The sequence below is a fragment of the Hippopotamus amphibius genome, chromosome 5, assembly GCF_030028045.1.
Source record: "Hippopotamus amphibius kiboko isolate mHipAmp2 chromosome 5, mHipAmp2.hap2, whole genome shotgun sequence".
Lineage (NCBI taxonomy): Eukaryota > Metazoa > Chordata > Mammalia > Artiodactyla > Hippopotamidae > Hippopotamus > Hippopotamus amphibius.
The window spans coordinates 51,335,156-51,353,955 of NC_080190.1; the positions used below are offsets into that span (position 1 = coordinate 51,335,156).

At 48.2% G+C, this 18,800-nt stretch overlaps 1 protein-coding gene across 31 annotated transcripts in view; it reads right to left on the reverse strand.

Annotated features, from left to right (window-relative positions):
• The window catches only part of ZNF488 (zinc finger protein 488), a 176,330-nt gene that overhangs the window by 100,221 nt on the left and 57,309 nt on the right, over nucleotides 1–18,800 (reverse strand). For 25 of the 31 annotated variants that reach the window (XR_009053627.1, XR_009053626.1, XM_057734040.1 and 22 more), the window contains one exon: nucleotides 12,061–12,125. The exons of 3 other annotated variants lie outside the window; for them this stretch is intronic. The gene's annotated coding sequence lies outside the window, so the exon portion shown is untranslated. Of the gene's footprint in view, nucleotides 1–12,060; nucleotides 12,135–12,215; nucleotides 12,265–18,800 lie in introns of all 31 variants that reach the window. 3 more of the 31 variants (XR_009053628.1, XM_057734057.1, XM_057734043.1) reach the window with 1 other exon arrangement.

An 18,800-nucleotide genomic window follows, 5' to 3' on the forward strand; every position in this document is an offset into this window, starting at 1 on the left:
AGTGTCAGGTCCTTGAGAGCAGGGCCTCTGCCTGCCTTCTCCCACGAAACACCAGAGCCCTGCACAGTGCCTGGTGCACTGTAGGTGTCAGAAGAAGGCTGAGCAGAGAAGCTGCTTCTGCCAAAGTGGTAGCTCTGCCTCCAAGGGCAGGGAGAAGGGAAGGGCAGATGGATAGACATGTGCACTGACATTCTTCTCATGTGGTTTTCTTTTAGATAAAAAACCCATCTATATGGACCACGAAAAATTAATTTGCCCAGGACATACATTTGACAAGGCTGGACAGTAAGTATTTAGGCTTAAGGGCCATTTGGTCCAAGAATATCAGAAACCAGCTGTGCTGGGGCAGAACATGTCTGTCTCTGGGAGGGCTCAGGGCATCCTCACAACTGCACTACTTGGTGGCCCCTCGAGGAGCTCAGAGATCCGCTGTGCCCAGGCTACACTGAGAAGGGCAGGATGTGGGAGATGGTGTGCAACCAGGGATGGTACCTTCGCTCCAGGCAGCTTTTCCAAGTGGAGCCAATATACTCTGTACACACAGAGGAGTCAGGATGGTGACACCAAACAGCCATCCCTGCTCACTTAGCTCATGGCCAGGAGGACATCTGACCACATGCAGGACTCCTCACTGCATGGTCAGCCTTCATTACAGAGGTCACTCTCGTGGTGCTTGGGGATGAACTTCCCTTACCCCTGCTGTCTGCTCTCTGGTCGCCCTGAATGGCTGATGTTCAAAGTCATTGCCCTGAGGAGGGCTGTGTGCTATGGACTGAGCCAAGTGTAAGAACTGTGTCTATTCAATCTGGTGGTTACCCTCTGCCTTTCTGTGCTTCAGGGAGGTCATCGTTGATTGCAACATGAACAAAGGTGTCAGCTTCTCATGCCAAAGCTTGAAACTTACCAGCAAGGACTGTGTGAGTGACAGGGTGTGTCTTCGCCTCCCTCAGTGGATGGAGGCAGAGACATTCTCACTGGAGGAGGTGAGGGGAGCAAATTCCTCAGGGAAGGCTGAGCAGGTAGTTTATGAGGCAGGCATCTCTGGCAGCACCTCACAGCCAGATAGGTGCCCTTAGCCCTTCATCAGGTTTGTAAAATTCACTACAAATTCTACTACAAGAGAATAAGTTGTAGGCAGCTGTCCTGGTCTTGCAGAAACTCTGCTCTCTCTGTGAACCAAGTGTCATTGAAGACACTTGAAAGGGACGAATTCATGCTCTAAGCAGAATCCAGAAACGGTGCTGAGGCTCCGCCCTCCCTGGACCCACTTTGCCACCTCCCCTGGCGCCGGCCTTGTGGTGGGGAGCTCAAGGCTCCATCCTGGATTCAAGCCAGGGTGAGTGGGAGAGGCTGGGACACTGTGTACTAGGAGACAGAGTCCAGGACCTCTGGGACCCCCGGGCCCTCCAAGTCAGGGTCCCAGGCACAGGCATCTGGAGAGGGAACAGCTGCAGCCAAGTGCAGTCAGGGTGTGGTTGCACTGTGTTGGTGGAGCAGCGGGCGGGGCTCTGAACCCACCCCTGACCTTCACAGCCACGGCCTCCCACGCCTGTTTGGGGAACACCGGCTGTCACTTTGCAGATGTCATGAGCCTCTCTTCGGCTGCACCTCCTTTCTGCTGCTCCTCAGCTGCCCCTCTCTGCTAACTGGCTCTGACCTCGGCAGGGGGCCTCTCCCCTCTGTTGCTGGGAAGCTGGCAGGGCCGTGGCAGGTGCGGGCCTCAGCTCAGGGAGAGGAAGCTGGGAACAAAGTGCTGCTCCCGGGGGCCCGCTTGTCCCAGCTCCACAGCGTCCGGGCCCCTAAGCCTGGAGCAGCCCAGCATGGGGGACAGAGCGTGTTAGCCTGGAGTGAGGTTTCCCTGGGAGGAAGGACGCCTGTGCCTGATGCCACCACCCTTGTGTCCAGTCCCAGCTCGTGAGGGTTCCCCAATATGTGTCTGTCTCTGCTGGTCCCTGCACATCCCCCCATGGAACCCAGATTGAACCTCCACATTTCCCAGCAGGAGTCCCCCCACCTGTCGGCCGCCCGACCACAGGCACATTGAGAAGAGAACTCGGGAGCTGCCTGTGGCTCCTGGCCCAGCACAGGGTCACCCTCAACCCAACTGGTCCTCTCCCCTCACTCCCCCTGTTTCCTGGGCACAGGCTCTGTCTGCTCCCTTCCCTCCCTGCTTCTCTCGGGCAGAGCCTTGATGTAGGGAAGGGCTGGCCAGCGCAGGTCAATGGATACAGCACATGTGTCCTAGGTTATGAACAACCAGAGACCAGAGCCCATTCCTTAAGCCCCCACGTGGACTTGGCCTGTGCGCAAACTTTCTATAGCCTCTCTCTAATGTTCTCAAGTGCCTATTCACTTCCTCACTCCAGATGTGGAGACAGAGGTTCAGAAACAGGGGAGAGCTTTGCCAGAGGTTGCAGAGCCGGGAATTACCGGAGAGAGGCTATGGGGAGGTGGGCAGGGTGTCCTGCCGCTGCTCTTGCACCCCCACCTCTCAGGGAGCCCTGCAGCCCCTCCCTCACACATCTGTGTGTTGCAGCTTTTGGTGGTCCTCACAGAACCCCTGTGTCCTCCGCCAAGGCAGGCAGTGAGGGCTGGGTGGTCATTCTTGGAGGATTGGCCTTGCTTGACAGCGCTCTGGGGAGAGCCTCTGAGCAGGGCCAGCGGTGGGGTCCGTGGGCCAGGGCTCCACGGTGGCTCTCTGGGAGCTGGCCGAGATCTCCTCGCCCCACTGTGGCCCCTCTAGATGAGGCGACGTGAGGAGAAGGGGAATCATGAGGTCTGGTGTGGGAAGCAGATTTGGGTTCACAGGAAGAGGTCACCCAGGCCAACCCAGGACTTCGTCCTGTGTGCTCTGTACAGTATGAGCCGACGCAGCCCACAACTGTCCCAACAACCACCACAGCCACCACAGCGCCCACCACTGTCCGGACGAGGAGGCCGACATCCACCACAGCAACCACGACGACCACAAAGCCAACCACTGTCAGGACCACCACCACCACCACCACCACCACCACCACCACTGCGACCACGACCACCACCACCACCACCACCACGACCAGGAGGACCACAGTGCCCACCACTGTCCAGACGAGGAGGCCAACATCCACCACAGCAACCACGACGACCACAAAGCCAACCACTGTCAGAACCACCACCACCACCACTGCGACCACGACCACCACCACCACCACCACCACCACCACCACCACGACCAGGAGGACCACAGTGCCCACCACTGTCACCACAGCAACTACCATGACCACTCTTGTCACCACGACGACCACAGAGACTACAGATGTCCCAGAGGAGGAGACCACAGTGCCCACCACTGTCCGGACAAGGAGGCCGACAGCCACCACAGCAACCACAACGACCACGGTGCCCACCACCTTCACAAAGACGACAACACTTGCCACGACAACCACAGTGCCCACAGTTGTCACCCAGAGCCCGGTTCCCAGCAATGCTCTCCTGTACCCTACACTCATCCCGTCCCTGGTCGTGATCCCGTTGCTGCTTGTCTGCATCTGCTGCTGCAAGAGGGTGAGTGCCCCCTGCCCACCCAGCCTGTTCCCGCCCTCACCACCCCCGAGGGACCAGCCACGTGATCCTGCCTGTGGGCAGGTTCCCATCAGCTCAGGGTCCTCACACCAGCAAACAAGGCACAGACTCTGTCCTCCCATCCCGAGCATAGACACAGCCTGGGCTTCTCGGGGGCCACCTGCTTCATGCTTCCACCTTCACAGGGAGGTGGTCCCAGGCCCTGGGGAGAAGGGACACCAGACCCCCTGGACCAGGGCTGCCCCACAGCAGTCAGGCTTCTGAAGGACTCAGGTGGACCAAGGCCCCAGGAGTCTCAGCTGTTGGGGGAAGAAGAGGGGTCTGCAGGGGCACTGATGGGCCAACGGGAGAAGGATGCTGGCCAGGAGGATGCTAACCCTGGGGGCAGCTGCACCTTGGAAAACAGCTTGGGTCCCTGTCTATCACTGCTGCCTCCCGGCATTTCTTCATCAGTCATCCCTGAGTCTCCAGGATATACAGGGCCCCAAACTGGGCACAGAGGGGCAGAAATGAAGCAGCTGCCACCCTTGCCCACAGGAGCCCACCGTCTGGTGTCTGGTCTGGTATTGGTTCCTGCGGGGCATTGAGGGTAAATGTCACCTTCAGAGGCTGAGGCAGTGCAAAGGACAGAGACTGGCCCCAGGGAGGGAGGCAAGGCAGAGGCACTGGCTGGCTGCGTTTGCAAGGACATAGGCCAGAGCTGGGTGAAGAAGAGGAAAAAGCAGAGCTGAGAAAGGACAAGCAAAGCAGCATAGAAGCCAGCAGATCAGATTTCTGCAAAGGGCCCGAAGTGAGGAGAGAAAGTGCTGGGAAGAGGGAAGTGGACTGCAATCCCTGAGGGCTGGGAGGCAGGGAGGGCTGCAGGGGGATGGGAGGGAAGGGAAGGGGAGGAGGGGTGTGGGGAGTGTTCTCTTGTCTTCATATGATGTGGGGGCTGCTGCTGAAAACTCCCAGGTGGGGCCTCTACCAGGGACCAGGGGCCTTCGGCGGCCTGTCTCCCCCTTGACCCTGCACAGAAGTACCAACTCTCATTGAAAACCCAGGGGCCTGAGGCCCAGCAAGGTGGAGCCTGTTGGCCACAGACCCCCAGGCCGTGGGCACCTAGGTGGACACCCCAAGGTCCATGTTTGGGTCCCCTGCTGCTGCAGGGCAGGGTCCCCTCCTGTCTGCACGGCTGAGCCGGAGCCCGCCACGCCCCCTCCACCTGTCTTTCTGTCTCTTTAACACCCTAGATGGTCAAGGAGCCACCACCAGCCCAGAAACCAGAAAAGGTAGGTGGTATGTTAAGTCCTGATGGTGTCAGCACGCCTGATGCACACACTGACCTGCACAGAGAGGCCCCCTGCGTGAGTGGGGCTGTGTCCTCCCCTGTCCCTCCAGCTCCCACCTATCCGGGCAGCAGAGCTCACAGAAAGAAGAGGTGACAGAGGGCAGGGTGAGACCCCAGAGAGGACATGAGACTCAAAAAATGTCACCAAGACAATACCGTTCCCCAACTCCCAGCACTGCCCGATATAAGGCCCTGATCCCTGAATCAGCACCGCGGGGCAGCCTATTTCCGGAACAGCTATGATCCCTCTGGAAATCAAGGGCTTTTGGACAATTCCCAAAGGCCTGTTTGTAGGCTGCTCCTTCCCAGGACTGAGGTGCGCTTTTGGAACAGGATGCTCAGGTTTCAGGGACCTGGTGCCCCTCCCCAGGCTCTGAGGTATGCTGGGCTCCATTTCCTTGGTCTACATCCCTGTCTCATGTCAGGGGGAGGGTCTTGGCAGGGTTGCCCTTTAGGGACTGGGGGGCTGAGGGAGGAGGAGGGAGTCTTCCCTGGCATTGAGCTGTGAGGGGGACACAGCCCAGGTGAGCATAGGGACCACAGGTCAGGTGAGGAGCCCATGGCTGACCCCAGGTAGGGGCCCAAACCAAGGCCAATAAGACGTAGTTAAACCAGCGGCAGTGTGTCCCAAGGCAGGGGGACCTGGGCCTGAGTTCTGGTGGGAAACAGGGTCGCTGCCCAGGCTGACGTCTACACTGGCTGCAGTGTGGCCTGGAGAAGCTGGATCTGCCCGAGTCGGGTGAATACAGCCCTGTCGCCTGCTAATGCTGCTCCCCTGACAGCCTCCATCACACGGCACAGACTCACGCCCAGCTTCTCCGACAAGGGTGGCGTGCGGGAACCGAGGGTCAGGACAGAGTTGGTTGATATTTGGAGAAAGGCCATCTTTGGAAAGCAGAAGGAGCTGGTGTGTGTTTCCCACGCAGGCCACTCTCTGACTGTGCCGGGTGCTGCTCATTTGTCCTTGATTCTCCCACAAACATTTGCTGAGTGGCCAGTACCTGACAGGTGCCCGGGCAACAGATGTCATGTGTCTGCGCCCAGGAGCTGCCAGACAAGAAAGCCTGCGATTGTGTTCTCTTTCTAGAAGTCATGCCCCGTACAGCCCAGGGTGATTATCTCCTGCTGTGGTTGCCAAGAAGACAGGATAAAGCAGATGGAGGTGACAAGGGCCCTTAGGAAGGGAGGGATGACCCCCTCAAGGCTGGGGCTTTGGAGGAGGAGGGGCCAGTTCAATCCACACAGGCCTGGGCCTGAAAGACCTGGCTTGCATGCAGATGAGCTTTATGAGCTCTGGTCTCCCACCACGTGGTGACACAGAAAATCCAGAGGCTTTCCCGACCCTAGTGGCCCAGGGGAGGACAAAGCGTTGAAGGCTCAGGTGCCCACGGCCTCCGGGCAGTCCCAGCACCAGGCTCTCCCCCTGGGAACGGGCCCGGGATGCCGGATGTTGGCGGCTGGCTCACGGCCGGCCAGTGCCTGCTCCTCACAGAGGCTGTCAGCAGCTCGGGGAGTGCCCTGGGTTTCGCTGGCCAGTGATTGGAGGCGTGAAAACTGCAATGGCAAACAGCCACACACAGGCCAGGTGGGGACAACACAAAAAGGAAAGAACTTCTCAGCCAAGATCTCGCCAGCATTAAAGGACCCAGAGGTGCCCGTGGCGCCTGTCTGCTCAGTGAGCGGGGAGAGAGCTCACTGCATGGTCCGTGTGGCCCCTTGAGATGGGGTGACCAGGGCCACACGAGGGGGGGCGCCTGAGGACACTTCCCTCCCCGGGTGACTGAGATCGCAGCTGGCAGGGGGCTGAGAGATGACAGGGACAAAGAGGGCCCCAGGTGCCAGGAGTGAGGAAGAAGGAGCCCACCATCTCTGCCCAGCTTTGCCCTCCGCCCCCTGGTCCTGCCTCTGTCCCTGTGGGACCCATTGATCCTCCCCCGAGCTTCAAAGGGCAGCTGGAGGGCCAGCCCCGCGTCTCCCCTGACAGTCAGTGTGGGGGCGCAGAGAAGCCCGAGCTTACCTCCCAGAGAGCTTGTTCCTGCTCACAGACCCCGCCCCACATCGCACCCCCACCAGGTCCACTCTCTGGTCTCTTCCTTGTTTTCCTCACCTCTCTGTTCCCCCAGTATCAGGACCTCCCCCGTGAGTAGGGCCTGGGTCTTCCCTGCCTTCTCCTTCTGAGCCCCCCAAACGCAGGCCCTCTTCCCGCTTCTTCAAGCTCCTCCCCGGTCCTCGTGCCCACCTCACGTTTCTGCTTGAGGATCTCTCCTTGGCTACTGCATATCTCCTCCAACCGTTGACATTTTTTTCAAAAGTGGCTATGTCTCCCCCTCCTCCACCAAAAGTACTGGTTTGTTCCAGAATCCAAAACAGTCTGTGACCCACAGTGACCACCTCCCGACAAACACAGAAGGTTTTTAATCGGCCTGCCCACCGAGGAGGCTGCAGTGCTGTCGCAGCCAGTGTGGGGGGACAGAGCCCTGGGGAGCCGTGGGAGATGGACGGGACACGACCCCTCTGGAGGCAGTGTCTGTGCCTGTAGCTTCCTCACACCCACATCTGCTTTTCAGGGAAAACTGGATACGTTTTATGACTTTGTTCAGCGCTGCAGCCAGATGCCAATGATACAGTATCCAGCCAGGAACATGGTAAGCAGGGCATAGGGTTGCTCCCCATTGGCTGGGGTCTTGGTTTTGCCCTTGACAGTTGCCCCCTGGGACTGTGGGTCAGAGAGCCCTGTCTGGGCATCACCCGAGAGGAAGGCCCAAGACATGGAGACCTGGAGCTCCCGAGCCTCCAGACGATTCTTAACGCCCTGAGCATTTCCCCTGCGTCCTCAACTCAAGGATGTCAGGACCTTTCCTCTCCAGAGCAAAGCCCTGCAATGCCAATCTTGAGTGAAAAAGGCTGGAGAGTCCTATAGGCCTCCCATCCATCATCCCTCCCCACTGCCCCCCAACCCTCTAGGACTGCTGGCTGCATCCCATCCAAGAGACCCTCTTGGGCTGGTCACTCAGGTGCCAGGAGTGGTGGAGGACATGGTGACACCCCCTCCCCAATGTTGCCTGGACAACACTGACTATTTTCACCAGGCAGTTAAGATGCCCTCGTTGTGTCAGTGCCTGTGACAGTGGGGAGAAACCTCATTGTTCCAGTTGTCATCCTTGGAAGTTAATCGTACAGATGGATGATTTTACTGAGTCCTTCCTGTGGGCCAGTTGCTCAACTAAGACGTTTACATGTTTTCCCTGCTTTAACCCTCCCAGTAACTGTACAGGTAGACAATGCTATTATCCCAGCTTTACCGAGGGATGGCAGACCAACAGAAAGGCTGAGGGACTTGTCCCAGGTCACAAGGCTGGGAGGGGCAGAGCTGGACTTGAATTCCGAGGCTGGCTCCACACGTCTCACTGCTCGGCCCCTCTTTCGGTTCAGCGCTCATGATCTCATGATGGTTACCCCCAAACCACCAGAGCCTGCCCTACTCAGGCCTCCAGGTCCAAGGAGGGCAGTGCACTGGGGAAGCGCCTGCCTGGCATCACATTCCTTGGTGTCCCCAAGCTCACACCTTTTGTACAGACTGGGCCAGGGTCCTGGAGGGTGTTCCAGCCCCAGGGTCTTTAGTGAGGGCTACACTGACTGCATTCACTGAACCAGACAATAGTGCCTGTTGGTGGCTAAACAGGTGGGCAATTAGAAGCTCTGGACAGGCCTGAAAGCCTCTAGACACTGTTGATGACACACCTAGGCATGCTCACACCCAGCAGGGACATTGTCTGGTGAGGGAGGTGCCAGGGCTCTTACTGCAACTGGGCTTCTGGCTCCGGGTCTGAATTGAGCTCTGAGGCCCAGCTTTGCTTGCACAGAAGCCCCATTCTCTACCTGTCTCTAGACAGCACCCTAGAGACCTGAAGTCAGGAATGTGTGAAGTCAGCATACATGACAGGGTGTCATTTAAGTTTAGAAATAACTGATAAAAAGGAGTTGGTGAAATGAAAATCCGGAGAAGTCCTTCCAAACAGAGGAAAGAGCCAGGGCATATGCCCTGGGGCTATTGGGCTTGGTGAATTGAAAGGCTGGAAATCAGGTACTGTCTGAATTAATACAATGGTCAAGATGTTCACAGGACACCCAGTGTCACCCCGTGGGGTGTGGGGGACACATGCACACTTGCCCTGCAGTTCAGAGTGTCGCAGGGGCGCCAAATCCATTTGTCTCCCTGCATGTGGTCCACACACAGAGTCCTCTGAGGATGAATGAATGAATGAATGGGCACATCTAGTCACACGTGCTCCTGTGCAGGTGCTTTGGGTCGTTTCTCTGACAGGAGGAGGCATTTTGGATCTGACAATATAAAGCACAAAAATCTGCTTTGGGGGCACTGTGCAGGGATGGGGAAAGGTCCCTTTGGCATTTTCAGGAGTGATCATTGGAAAGTACAGGATTCTACGTGTTACTAAGTCTGTGAAGTTGGCCTAGTTTCTTAAACGCTCCAAGCCTTACTTTTTTTTGTCTGAAAAACAGGGATAAAGTAATAAAATGCCACTGAACAAATAATGCCATTATAAAGAATGCTAGGTCAATTCTTGGTGAGGCTAAGGGAGTGTCCAGGTGAGTCTGAATAACCCAAAGTCCAGAGGTCCTGGAGTCCCACTGACATATCCAATCCATGCTTGCCCAGAGATGATGTCAACTGCTCTGTATGCACAGGCCACCCTCCCTGTCCCATCCAGGATCCTCATCTGGGGATGAGCGGGAGATGACAGCAAAGCCAGGGGCAGTTGGTGCCTCAGACAGATTTGCTGTCCCAAGTGGTCTGCATCAATCTCTACCCAAACTAAGGGGTAGAGATTTGATGGGTGCAAATGGGACCTCCGCAGCCCATCACACATCTGAGGGCACCATTACCTGCCCTTGCCCTGTGAGCCCAGTGTCCAGCATGGGGGTTGTTGGTGAGGCCTCATCCCTTCAGTACACACTCACCAAGAGAGCCTGGGCAATTCTGGGGCTACAATAGCAATCAGCCCTTGTCCTTCCTCCCCAGGCTCCCAGCCCAGAAGGAAGTGGATAAGTTCAACACCAGAGCAAAGCGAGGCCAGAGTCAGAACAATAGGGCTCCATGGGGAAGGGAGGCCAGATGTCCAATGCCTGAAGAGAGCCTAGAAATAGGAGTGCAGGCTGTAGGACAGCACCTAGGGAGAGGAAGGGCATCAAGAAAGTCCACCTGGGGGTCCTTACAGGTCCTGAGCCTGATCTCCTTGAGCCAAGGAAACCACAGCCTTCTGCTTCCAATTCCAGAAGCTTCTCAGTGACCTTCTCTCTCTACTCTTCTTCACACAGGGGAGATGCATCAACTTCACCTTAATGAATCCCCACTGCGCACAAATGCTCTCTGGGCCAAAGATCTGCCTTCAATCCAGCCAGGAGTGCTTCCCCCTTGATAGCTGCTGCTCTCATTGTCAACATCCCCCACCCATATGCTCTCAGCCACCCTCCAGGATGCTGCCGCTGATCCCTCCCCCTGCCCGGAAGCTCTGCAGAAGTACTTTGTCACTCCCACCCCCATAGCTCAACATCTAAAGCACCAAAAACACAAAATTGTTAAGAGCCCCTTTTTGTACCGAATTGGACATATATATTGTGTTTTGGTTTACAGTCAAAAGGAGTTAGAATTTGCTGCTGATCAGCAAGCGAGTTTGTTACCTGGTGAGCACTACTCCACTGTATGAGATGCACCTATACTGCTCCTGCCAGGCGAAAGCACCCTGGTGTCCTGTGGATGTAGACATGAGTCCCACTCCCACAGGCATGTCTTCATCTGTCACCAACAGTTGAGATGCATGGGGTTTTAGCCAAAATATGCTCTTTCAAAAAGTCCAAAATATCCTTGATGTATGAACGCTGTCTGGTGTCCATTACTCACTTGCTGTAACTTAACCTCCTAGGCAGTTTACTTAATCTCCCTGCGCTTCAATTTCCTCACTGAAAAGATGTGGATAATGATGTCTCCTCTACAGGGTGCTGTGAGAGTGACAGTAACTGCTAGAATGTGCTCAGCACAGGGCCAGGTCACTTGCAGAGACTCAGGGGCTCAGTAGTTAATGTCTTCTCTCTCTGCCCCAGGGAGGGAAGGATGATGAGCTCACAGGCATCAAGCCATGTCTGGTGAGGACAAAGGTGCTAGAAAAATTCACGACTGGGCCTTTCAGCTCTGGCTACCAGGATGTGGGCTTGCCACACATGAGAATTCTCTCTAAACTGCTGACCACATGTAGGGTAACATCCAAGGCCACCACCCATGTAATCTCCAAGACACCTTCAAAAAGGGCCTTACACCTACTACCTCCTTCAGAAATGTTAGTTCCCTTCCTGTACCTTAATATTTCTCATAATATAAAGGTAATTCCTGGTTCCCAATTTCCCATCAGCTCCTCTGATGACAGAGAAAGACCTCTCAATTTTTCAGATCCCTCCCAAGGAAGCCTTTGAAGACGTGATCAGGTTTCCTTCCACACTTACATGCTAGAGGACTATCAATAGACAAGAATTCACTGTGACAATCACAGAACATACATGTGAAGATGAAGCAACACCCTGGACCACAGAGTCCAAGAAGGGAAGAAGGGACTGCTTACTCAAATGTGCACGTATCAATGCACCAAATCAGGGACCATGAAGAATCACGTAAACATGACTTGATGAAAAGAAATGAATAAAGCTCCCTAAAGAAATAGAGATCTATGAACTCTCTTATAAAGAATTCAGAACAATCCTCTTAAAATACTGTAGTGAAATACAAGAAATACACATGGGCAGACAAATACATGAAATTCAGGAAAAAATGCCTCAACAAAATGAGATGCTCAACAAAGAAATAGAAACCATCAAAGAGCAACTGGAACCTAGAGCTAAAGAATACAGTGACTCTACTGAAGAACAGAATAAAGAGATTCAACAACAAACTTGAGGAAGCAGAAGAAAGAATCAGTGAAGTAAAAGATAGCTCATTTGAAATTACCTGTCAGAGGAGTGAAAAGAAAATGTAAAACTGTGAAGAAACACTATGGGACATTATCAACAGAAACAATAGTGAATTATGGGAGTCCCATAGAGAAGAGAAAGAGGAAAAGATGGAAAGTATATTTGAAACAAAAGAGTTTAAAACTTACCAAACATGGAATGAGAGGTGTACATCCAGATTCATGAGGCCCAAAGAATCCCAAATAGGTTGAACCTGCAATGGCTACATGAAATCACAATGTAACTAAATTGTCCGTGGTCAAAGACAGGGAATTTTAAAAGGAACAAGAGAAAAATGACTCACCACATGTATGACAACACCGTAAGACTTAAGTGGTAGTTCTCAACATAAACTTTGCAGTCCAGGAAAGAGAGGGATGATATATTCAAATATAGAAAGGAAAAAAAAAAAACTGTCAAATAAGAATATTGTACCCAGCAAATCTGTACTTCAGAAATGAAGGAGAGATTGAAAACATAACAAAACAAACAAAACTGAAAGAGTTCATCACCAGAAGACCTGCCGTACAATAAACATGCAGGAATTTCATCAAGCAGAAATAAATGAATAATAATTAGCATTGTGAAAATGTAAGATGTTTGTAAAATTCACCAGTAATGGCACATACTATCAAAATCAGATCCTGTAATATTGTAATTTTGGTGTGTAATTAGAACACTAATCAAAAAGTTAAAATATATTAAACAACCATAACAACAATAATTTCTTATTTTATACAAAACATAAAAATATATAAATTGTCACATTGATAATCTAGCACATGAAGGATAGAGAAGTAAAGGGAAAATTTATATATACTATCAATGTTCTTTTCAGTTTAAAACAGGATTTTATAAATATAAGATATTTTAGGCATTCTTCATAACAACCACAGAGAAAAAAACCTCTGGTAGGTATAAGAAAGATGATAAAAGAGGAATGTAAGCATACCCCCTACAAAAAGTCAAATAAGGAAAGACAGCAAGATGAGAAGTAGAAAAAAAGGATATATAAAACAGTTGAAAAAAATTAACAAAATGGCAATAGTAAGTACTTACATATCAATACTTACTTTAAACATAAAATAAATTCAATAAAAACACATAAAATAGCTGAATGGACCAAAAAAAAAAAAAAGATATAGCAATATGCTGCCAACAAGAGAATTACTTTAGTTTTAAAAACACACAAAGACTAAAGGCAATGGAATTGAAAAAGATACTCAAGTAAATGGTAACCAAAAGGCAGCATCGATACCTATATATCAGACAACATAGACTTCAAGCTAAAAATGCTTCAGGAACAAAGGTCATTATATAATGATAAAAAAAAAAGTCAATCCAGCAAGAAAACAATGCAATTGCTCACATATATGCACCCAATATCAGAGCACCTAAGTATATAAAGCAATTATTAGCAGAACAAAAGGCAGAATAAATAATACAATAGTAGGCCAGGACTGTAATACCCACTTTAAACAATGGAAATATCCTCCAGATAGAGAAGTGATAAGGAAGCAGCAGATTTGAACAAAACCATAGACCAAAAGAGACCTAAAGCACATATACATTACATTTCAACCAATAGCAGCAGAGTAAACAATTTTCTCAAGCACCTATAGACCAATTTCTAGGATAGATCATATTTTAGGCCACAGGCAAGTCTTTATAAATTTAAGAAGACCGAAATCATCCAAGTATTTTCTCCAACTACAATGGTATGAAACTAGGAATGAATATCATAAGGAAAGCTGGAAAATGCTCAAATATATGAAAATTAAACAACACACACCTCAGCAACCAACAGATCAGAGAAGACTTTTGTAAAAGCAAACAAATATCTTGAAAAATGAAAAGGTAAACACAGTATGTAAACCAAATCATGTGGTGTGCAACAAAAACATTTCTAAGGATGAAGTTTATAGAAGTAAATGCATATTATAAGGAAAGGGAAATATTTCAACCTAAGGAACTATTGAGAAATAAGCACAAAGTTAGTAGAAGGTAGAAAATAATCAAGATTGGAACAGAAATAAATGAAATAGAAAATAGGAAAACAATACAAAAGATTAACAGAACTAGGAGTTGGTTTTCTTGAGAAGATAAACAAAATTGGCAAAAGTTTAGCTAGACTAATCAAATAAAAGAAAAAGGACCCAAACTGATAAAAATTATAAATGAAAGAGAAGACATTAAAACTGATATCACAAAAATTAAAATAATTATAAAACTGTATTATTAAACTATACATCAGCAAATTGGACAATATTGAAGAAATGGGGAAAGTCCTAGAAAGTACAACCCATCAAGACTCAATTCTGAAGAAACAGAAAATCTTAACAGACCAATAATGAGTAAGGAGATTCAATTAGTAAGCAAAAACTTCTCAACAAAGAAAAGCTCAGAACCAGATGGTTATACTAATGAAGTCTATAAATGTTTAAAGAAGAATTAACAACAATCTTTCTCAAACTTCTCCCCAAAAAATGAAGAGAAAGAAACACTCCCAAAGTCATTTTACAAGGCCAGCACTATCCTGAATCCCAAGCCAGAAGAGGACATTTAAGAAAAGAAAAATACAGACCAATATCTCTGGTGAATATAATGGAAAAATTCCCAAAGAAATACCAGTGAAATGGTTCATACACCATGATCAAGTGGGATTTCATCCTGGAATGGAAGGATGGTTCAACATACACAAAACAATAAAAGTGATACATCCCATTAATAGATCGAAAGAAGAAAATCATATATTCATATCAATAGATGCAGAAAAAGCATTTGACAAAATTCAACATCCATTCCTGATAAAAACTCTCAACAAATTGTGTATGGAAGGCCACATATGACAACAAAAAGGCCATATATGACACTTCACCAACTAATATTAGCCTTGGTGATGAAAGGTTGAAAGGTTTTCCTCTAAGATCAGGAAAAAGACAAGCTAGCCCACTCTCACCACTCCTATTCACCACAGTACTGGAAGTCCCAGCCAGAATAATAAGTCAAGAGAAATAAATAAAAGGCATCTGAATCTTAAAGGTAAAATAAATTGTCTCTAATTGCAGATAACATGATTTTGTATAGACAAAATCTGAAGGACTTCACAAAATCATATTAGATTTGATCAACAAATTCAGTAGAGTTGCAGAATACAAAAATCATACAAAAATTATTAGTGTTTCTATGAAGTAAAGTGAATCATCTGAAAAAGAAATAAAGCAATCCCATTTACAATAGTATCAAAATCAATAAAATAATTAGGGATAAATTTAACCAAACAGGAGAAAGATCCGTACGCTAAGACTGTGAGACATTGATAATAGAATATAGATATAAAGAAATGGAAAGATGATTTATGTTCATGGATCAGACTAAACAATATTGGTAAAGTGTCCAGACTCCCTAAAGTCATCTATACATTCAATACAATCCCTATCAAGATACCAATGGCATTTTTTACAGAAATAGAAAAAAATGTTAATTCGGTTGGAACAGCAAATGATTCAAGTAGCCAAGGCAAGGTGAGAATAAAGAACCTACCTGGAGGTATCACACTTTCTGATTTCAAAATATATGACAAATTAAAGCAGTCAATACAGTAGATACTTGCTTTAAAACAGACACATAGGACAAAGGAACAGAATAGGTGCCCAGTAATAATTCCTTATAGGTATAGTCAACACCTATTTGATAAGAGAGCCAAGAACACTCAATGGAGAAAAGCTAGTCTCTTTAATAAATGGTGCTGGGAAAACTGGATATTCACATGCCAAAAAAAAAAGAAAGAAAGAAAGGAAAGAAAGAAAGAAAGAAACTACACACCTAACTTACAACTGCTCACAAAAATTAACTTAAATTGGATTAAAGAATTAAACGTGACCTGATACCACCATACTCCTAGAATAAAACAAAGATATATAGCTTCTTCACATTGGTCTTGGCAATAATTTTGTATATGACACGAAAAGCCCAACAGCAAAAGCAAAAATAAACAAATGGGACTATAAACTAAAGGCTTTTACACAGCAAAAGAAATGATGAACAAAATGAAAAGGGAACTGACAGAATGGGAGAAAATATTTGCAAACCACATGTCAGAAAAAGGTTACTATCCAAACTATATAATAAATTCATATGACTCAGTCACAGAAAAAAATAATTATCGGAATTTAAAGTGGGCACCAGGGAGAAAAAGATGGCGGCGAAGTAGAGGGACGTGGAATGCATCCCTCTCCACAGATGCACTGGGAATGCACCAAAGGACGCAATATTTCCCACAGAGAACCAGCTGAACACCAGCAGACGACCCTGGACACCAGAAAGGACTGCGAGAATCCCGACATAGCCGGTAGGGAGGCATCTACGATGGCTCAAAGAGGGTGAAGCGGCAGAGCCGTGGCAGACGGGAGGGAGTCAGGAACACACGGAGGGTCCGCACCGCAGCTCAGCGTTCCCGGACATCGATTCACAGCTGAACAGAGGGTCAGGGAGCGGGAGCATGGGAACCAGAGAGCTGGTTCAGGGTAAGAAAAATTGTTGCCAGAAAGGTGATGGACCGAGAGGACAGGAGGGAAGAGGTCCGCGGCAAGGAGTGCCCACCCCTAAGAGCTGCCCGGCCATGATGGCGGCTGGATGCTGCGGGCTCACGGGCAGGGAGGAGGAGCTGCGGGCATAGCCTCTCTCTCTCTTTCAGCGCCTCTGCAACAGGCAGTGCAGAGACGCCCTGTGGGCCACCTAAGGCGCTCAGGGATCACAGGGACCCTCAGGCCCTCAGGCGAGGCTAGATTAAAACCCCTTGGAATGCTGGCAGCAGGGAGGCTGCCGAGAAAGAAAAAAAAAAAAAAAAAACCCGAGAGAGGCCCAACTCTGAGACTTTCTGTTTACAGCTGAGCCACCGGGGTCCCTCTGCAACAGGCACCTCCAAGCCCAACTGAAACAACAGTGTGTCACTGCTCACTCACTCCCAGGGAAAGGAGCCACTATTGTACCCTCTCCCTCCCCACACACCGATGCTTACAGACAAACAATAAAGGAAGCTCTGCTGGTTACAGAATAATGCAAAAAAACCCAAGGTGAGTAGAAGGACACTTACAGCTGAGACTCTAAGGAAACAGAAATATTAGTATCAATCCTATTGAACTGGTCCATTCTGGGATCAGTTCTGGATTTTTTTTTTCCTTTATTAATTACGATCTTAGTCCTAAGGGATCTACAAGTTTTATAACATAACTTTAATGCAATTTTTTATTCTATTTTTATTTTTTTGCCTTTTTATATACTTCTATTTCTAGCTAAGTTTTTGGTAGTACGGACAATATATCTCTCATAATTTCCTTTCATCCCTATCTTTTATACATTTCTATTCCTTTCTTTTTATTTGCATATTTCCAATCACACCACGCTCTTCTGTTCCCCTTTCTTCCAGCCATTTTTAGTTTATTTTATCGTAACATACTTATAAGCAACACTATCGATATGCTCAAACTCCTTGCTCTATCCTCCAGATGATGCACCGCCTTGGTATTTAATATTAGGCTTTTGTCTTTATCTTAGTTCTTAGTACAATTGTCTAATTTCATTCTGAGAATCTCCATTCTGTCTGGTGGTACTCTAGCTCTTTTTTATATTTGATCCTAGCTTACAAAATCTCCCTGGATTAGTGTTTGTATGCGTAAGATGTTATTTGTTTGTTCGTTTGCTTTTGCTTTTGTTTCTGATTTGTTCTGTTTCAGTTGTCAATTTCTGTTGGGTTTCTCTTTGAATATTTGATAGCATACTGGGGTTCTGTCAGGTCTTTCCAGAGCCTTATGTCCTAATGGATTCAGTAATTGTGTGTCTTATACATGTATGTGTTTCCTAGACTCAGTATTTGTTTAACCCAACACTTGGACATTAGTCTGAGGCTTGGACAGTCTTCTATAAACACCTCTATTGCCAGGACAAGCAACCCCAAAAGTTTGGACAACCATGAGGAAACAAGGAAACACCAGGCAGGCAAAGGAGCAGGAAAAAAACCCACAAGACCAAATAAATGAGGAGGAAATAGGAAAAATGCCTCAAAAAGAATTCAGAGTAATGATAGTAAAAATGATACAAAATCTCGATAACAAAATAGAGAAAGTACAAGAAGCAGTTCATAAGAACTCAGAAAAACAAACAGCAATGGATAACAAAATAACTGAAATTAAAAATACTCTAGATGCTATAACCAGCAGAATGACTGAGGCAGAAGAATGAATAAGTGAGTGAAAGATAGAATGGGGAAATAATTGCCACAGAGCAGAAAAAGAAAAAAGAATAAAAAGAATAGAAGACAGTCTCAGAGACCTCAGTGATAACATTAAACATATCAACATTCGAATTATAGGCATCCCAGAAGAAGAAGAAAAAAAGAAAGGGTCTGAGAAAATCTTTGAAGAGGTTATAGTGGAAAACTTCCCCAACATGGGAAAGGAAATAATTAACCAAGTCCAAGAAGCACAGAGAGTCCCATACAGAATAAACCCAAGGAGAAATACACCAAGGCACATATTAATCAAACTAATGACAATTAAACATAAAGAAAAAATATTAAAAGCAGCAAGAGAAAAGCAACAAATGACATATAAGGGAAAACCCATCAGGATAACAGCTGACCTTTCTACAGAAACTCTGCAGGCCAGAAGGGAATGGCAGGATATACTGAAAGTCCTGAAAGAGAGAAACCTACAGCCAAGAATACTCTACCCAGCAAGAATCTCATTCAGATTGGAGGGAGAAATCAAAAGCTTTCCAGACAAGCAAAAGTGAAGAGAATTCAGCACCACCAAACCAGCCTTACAACAAGTGCTAAAGGAACTTCTCTAAGTAGGAAACACAAGAAAAGGAAAACACCTACAAATACAAA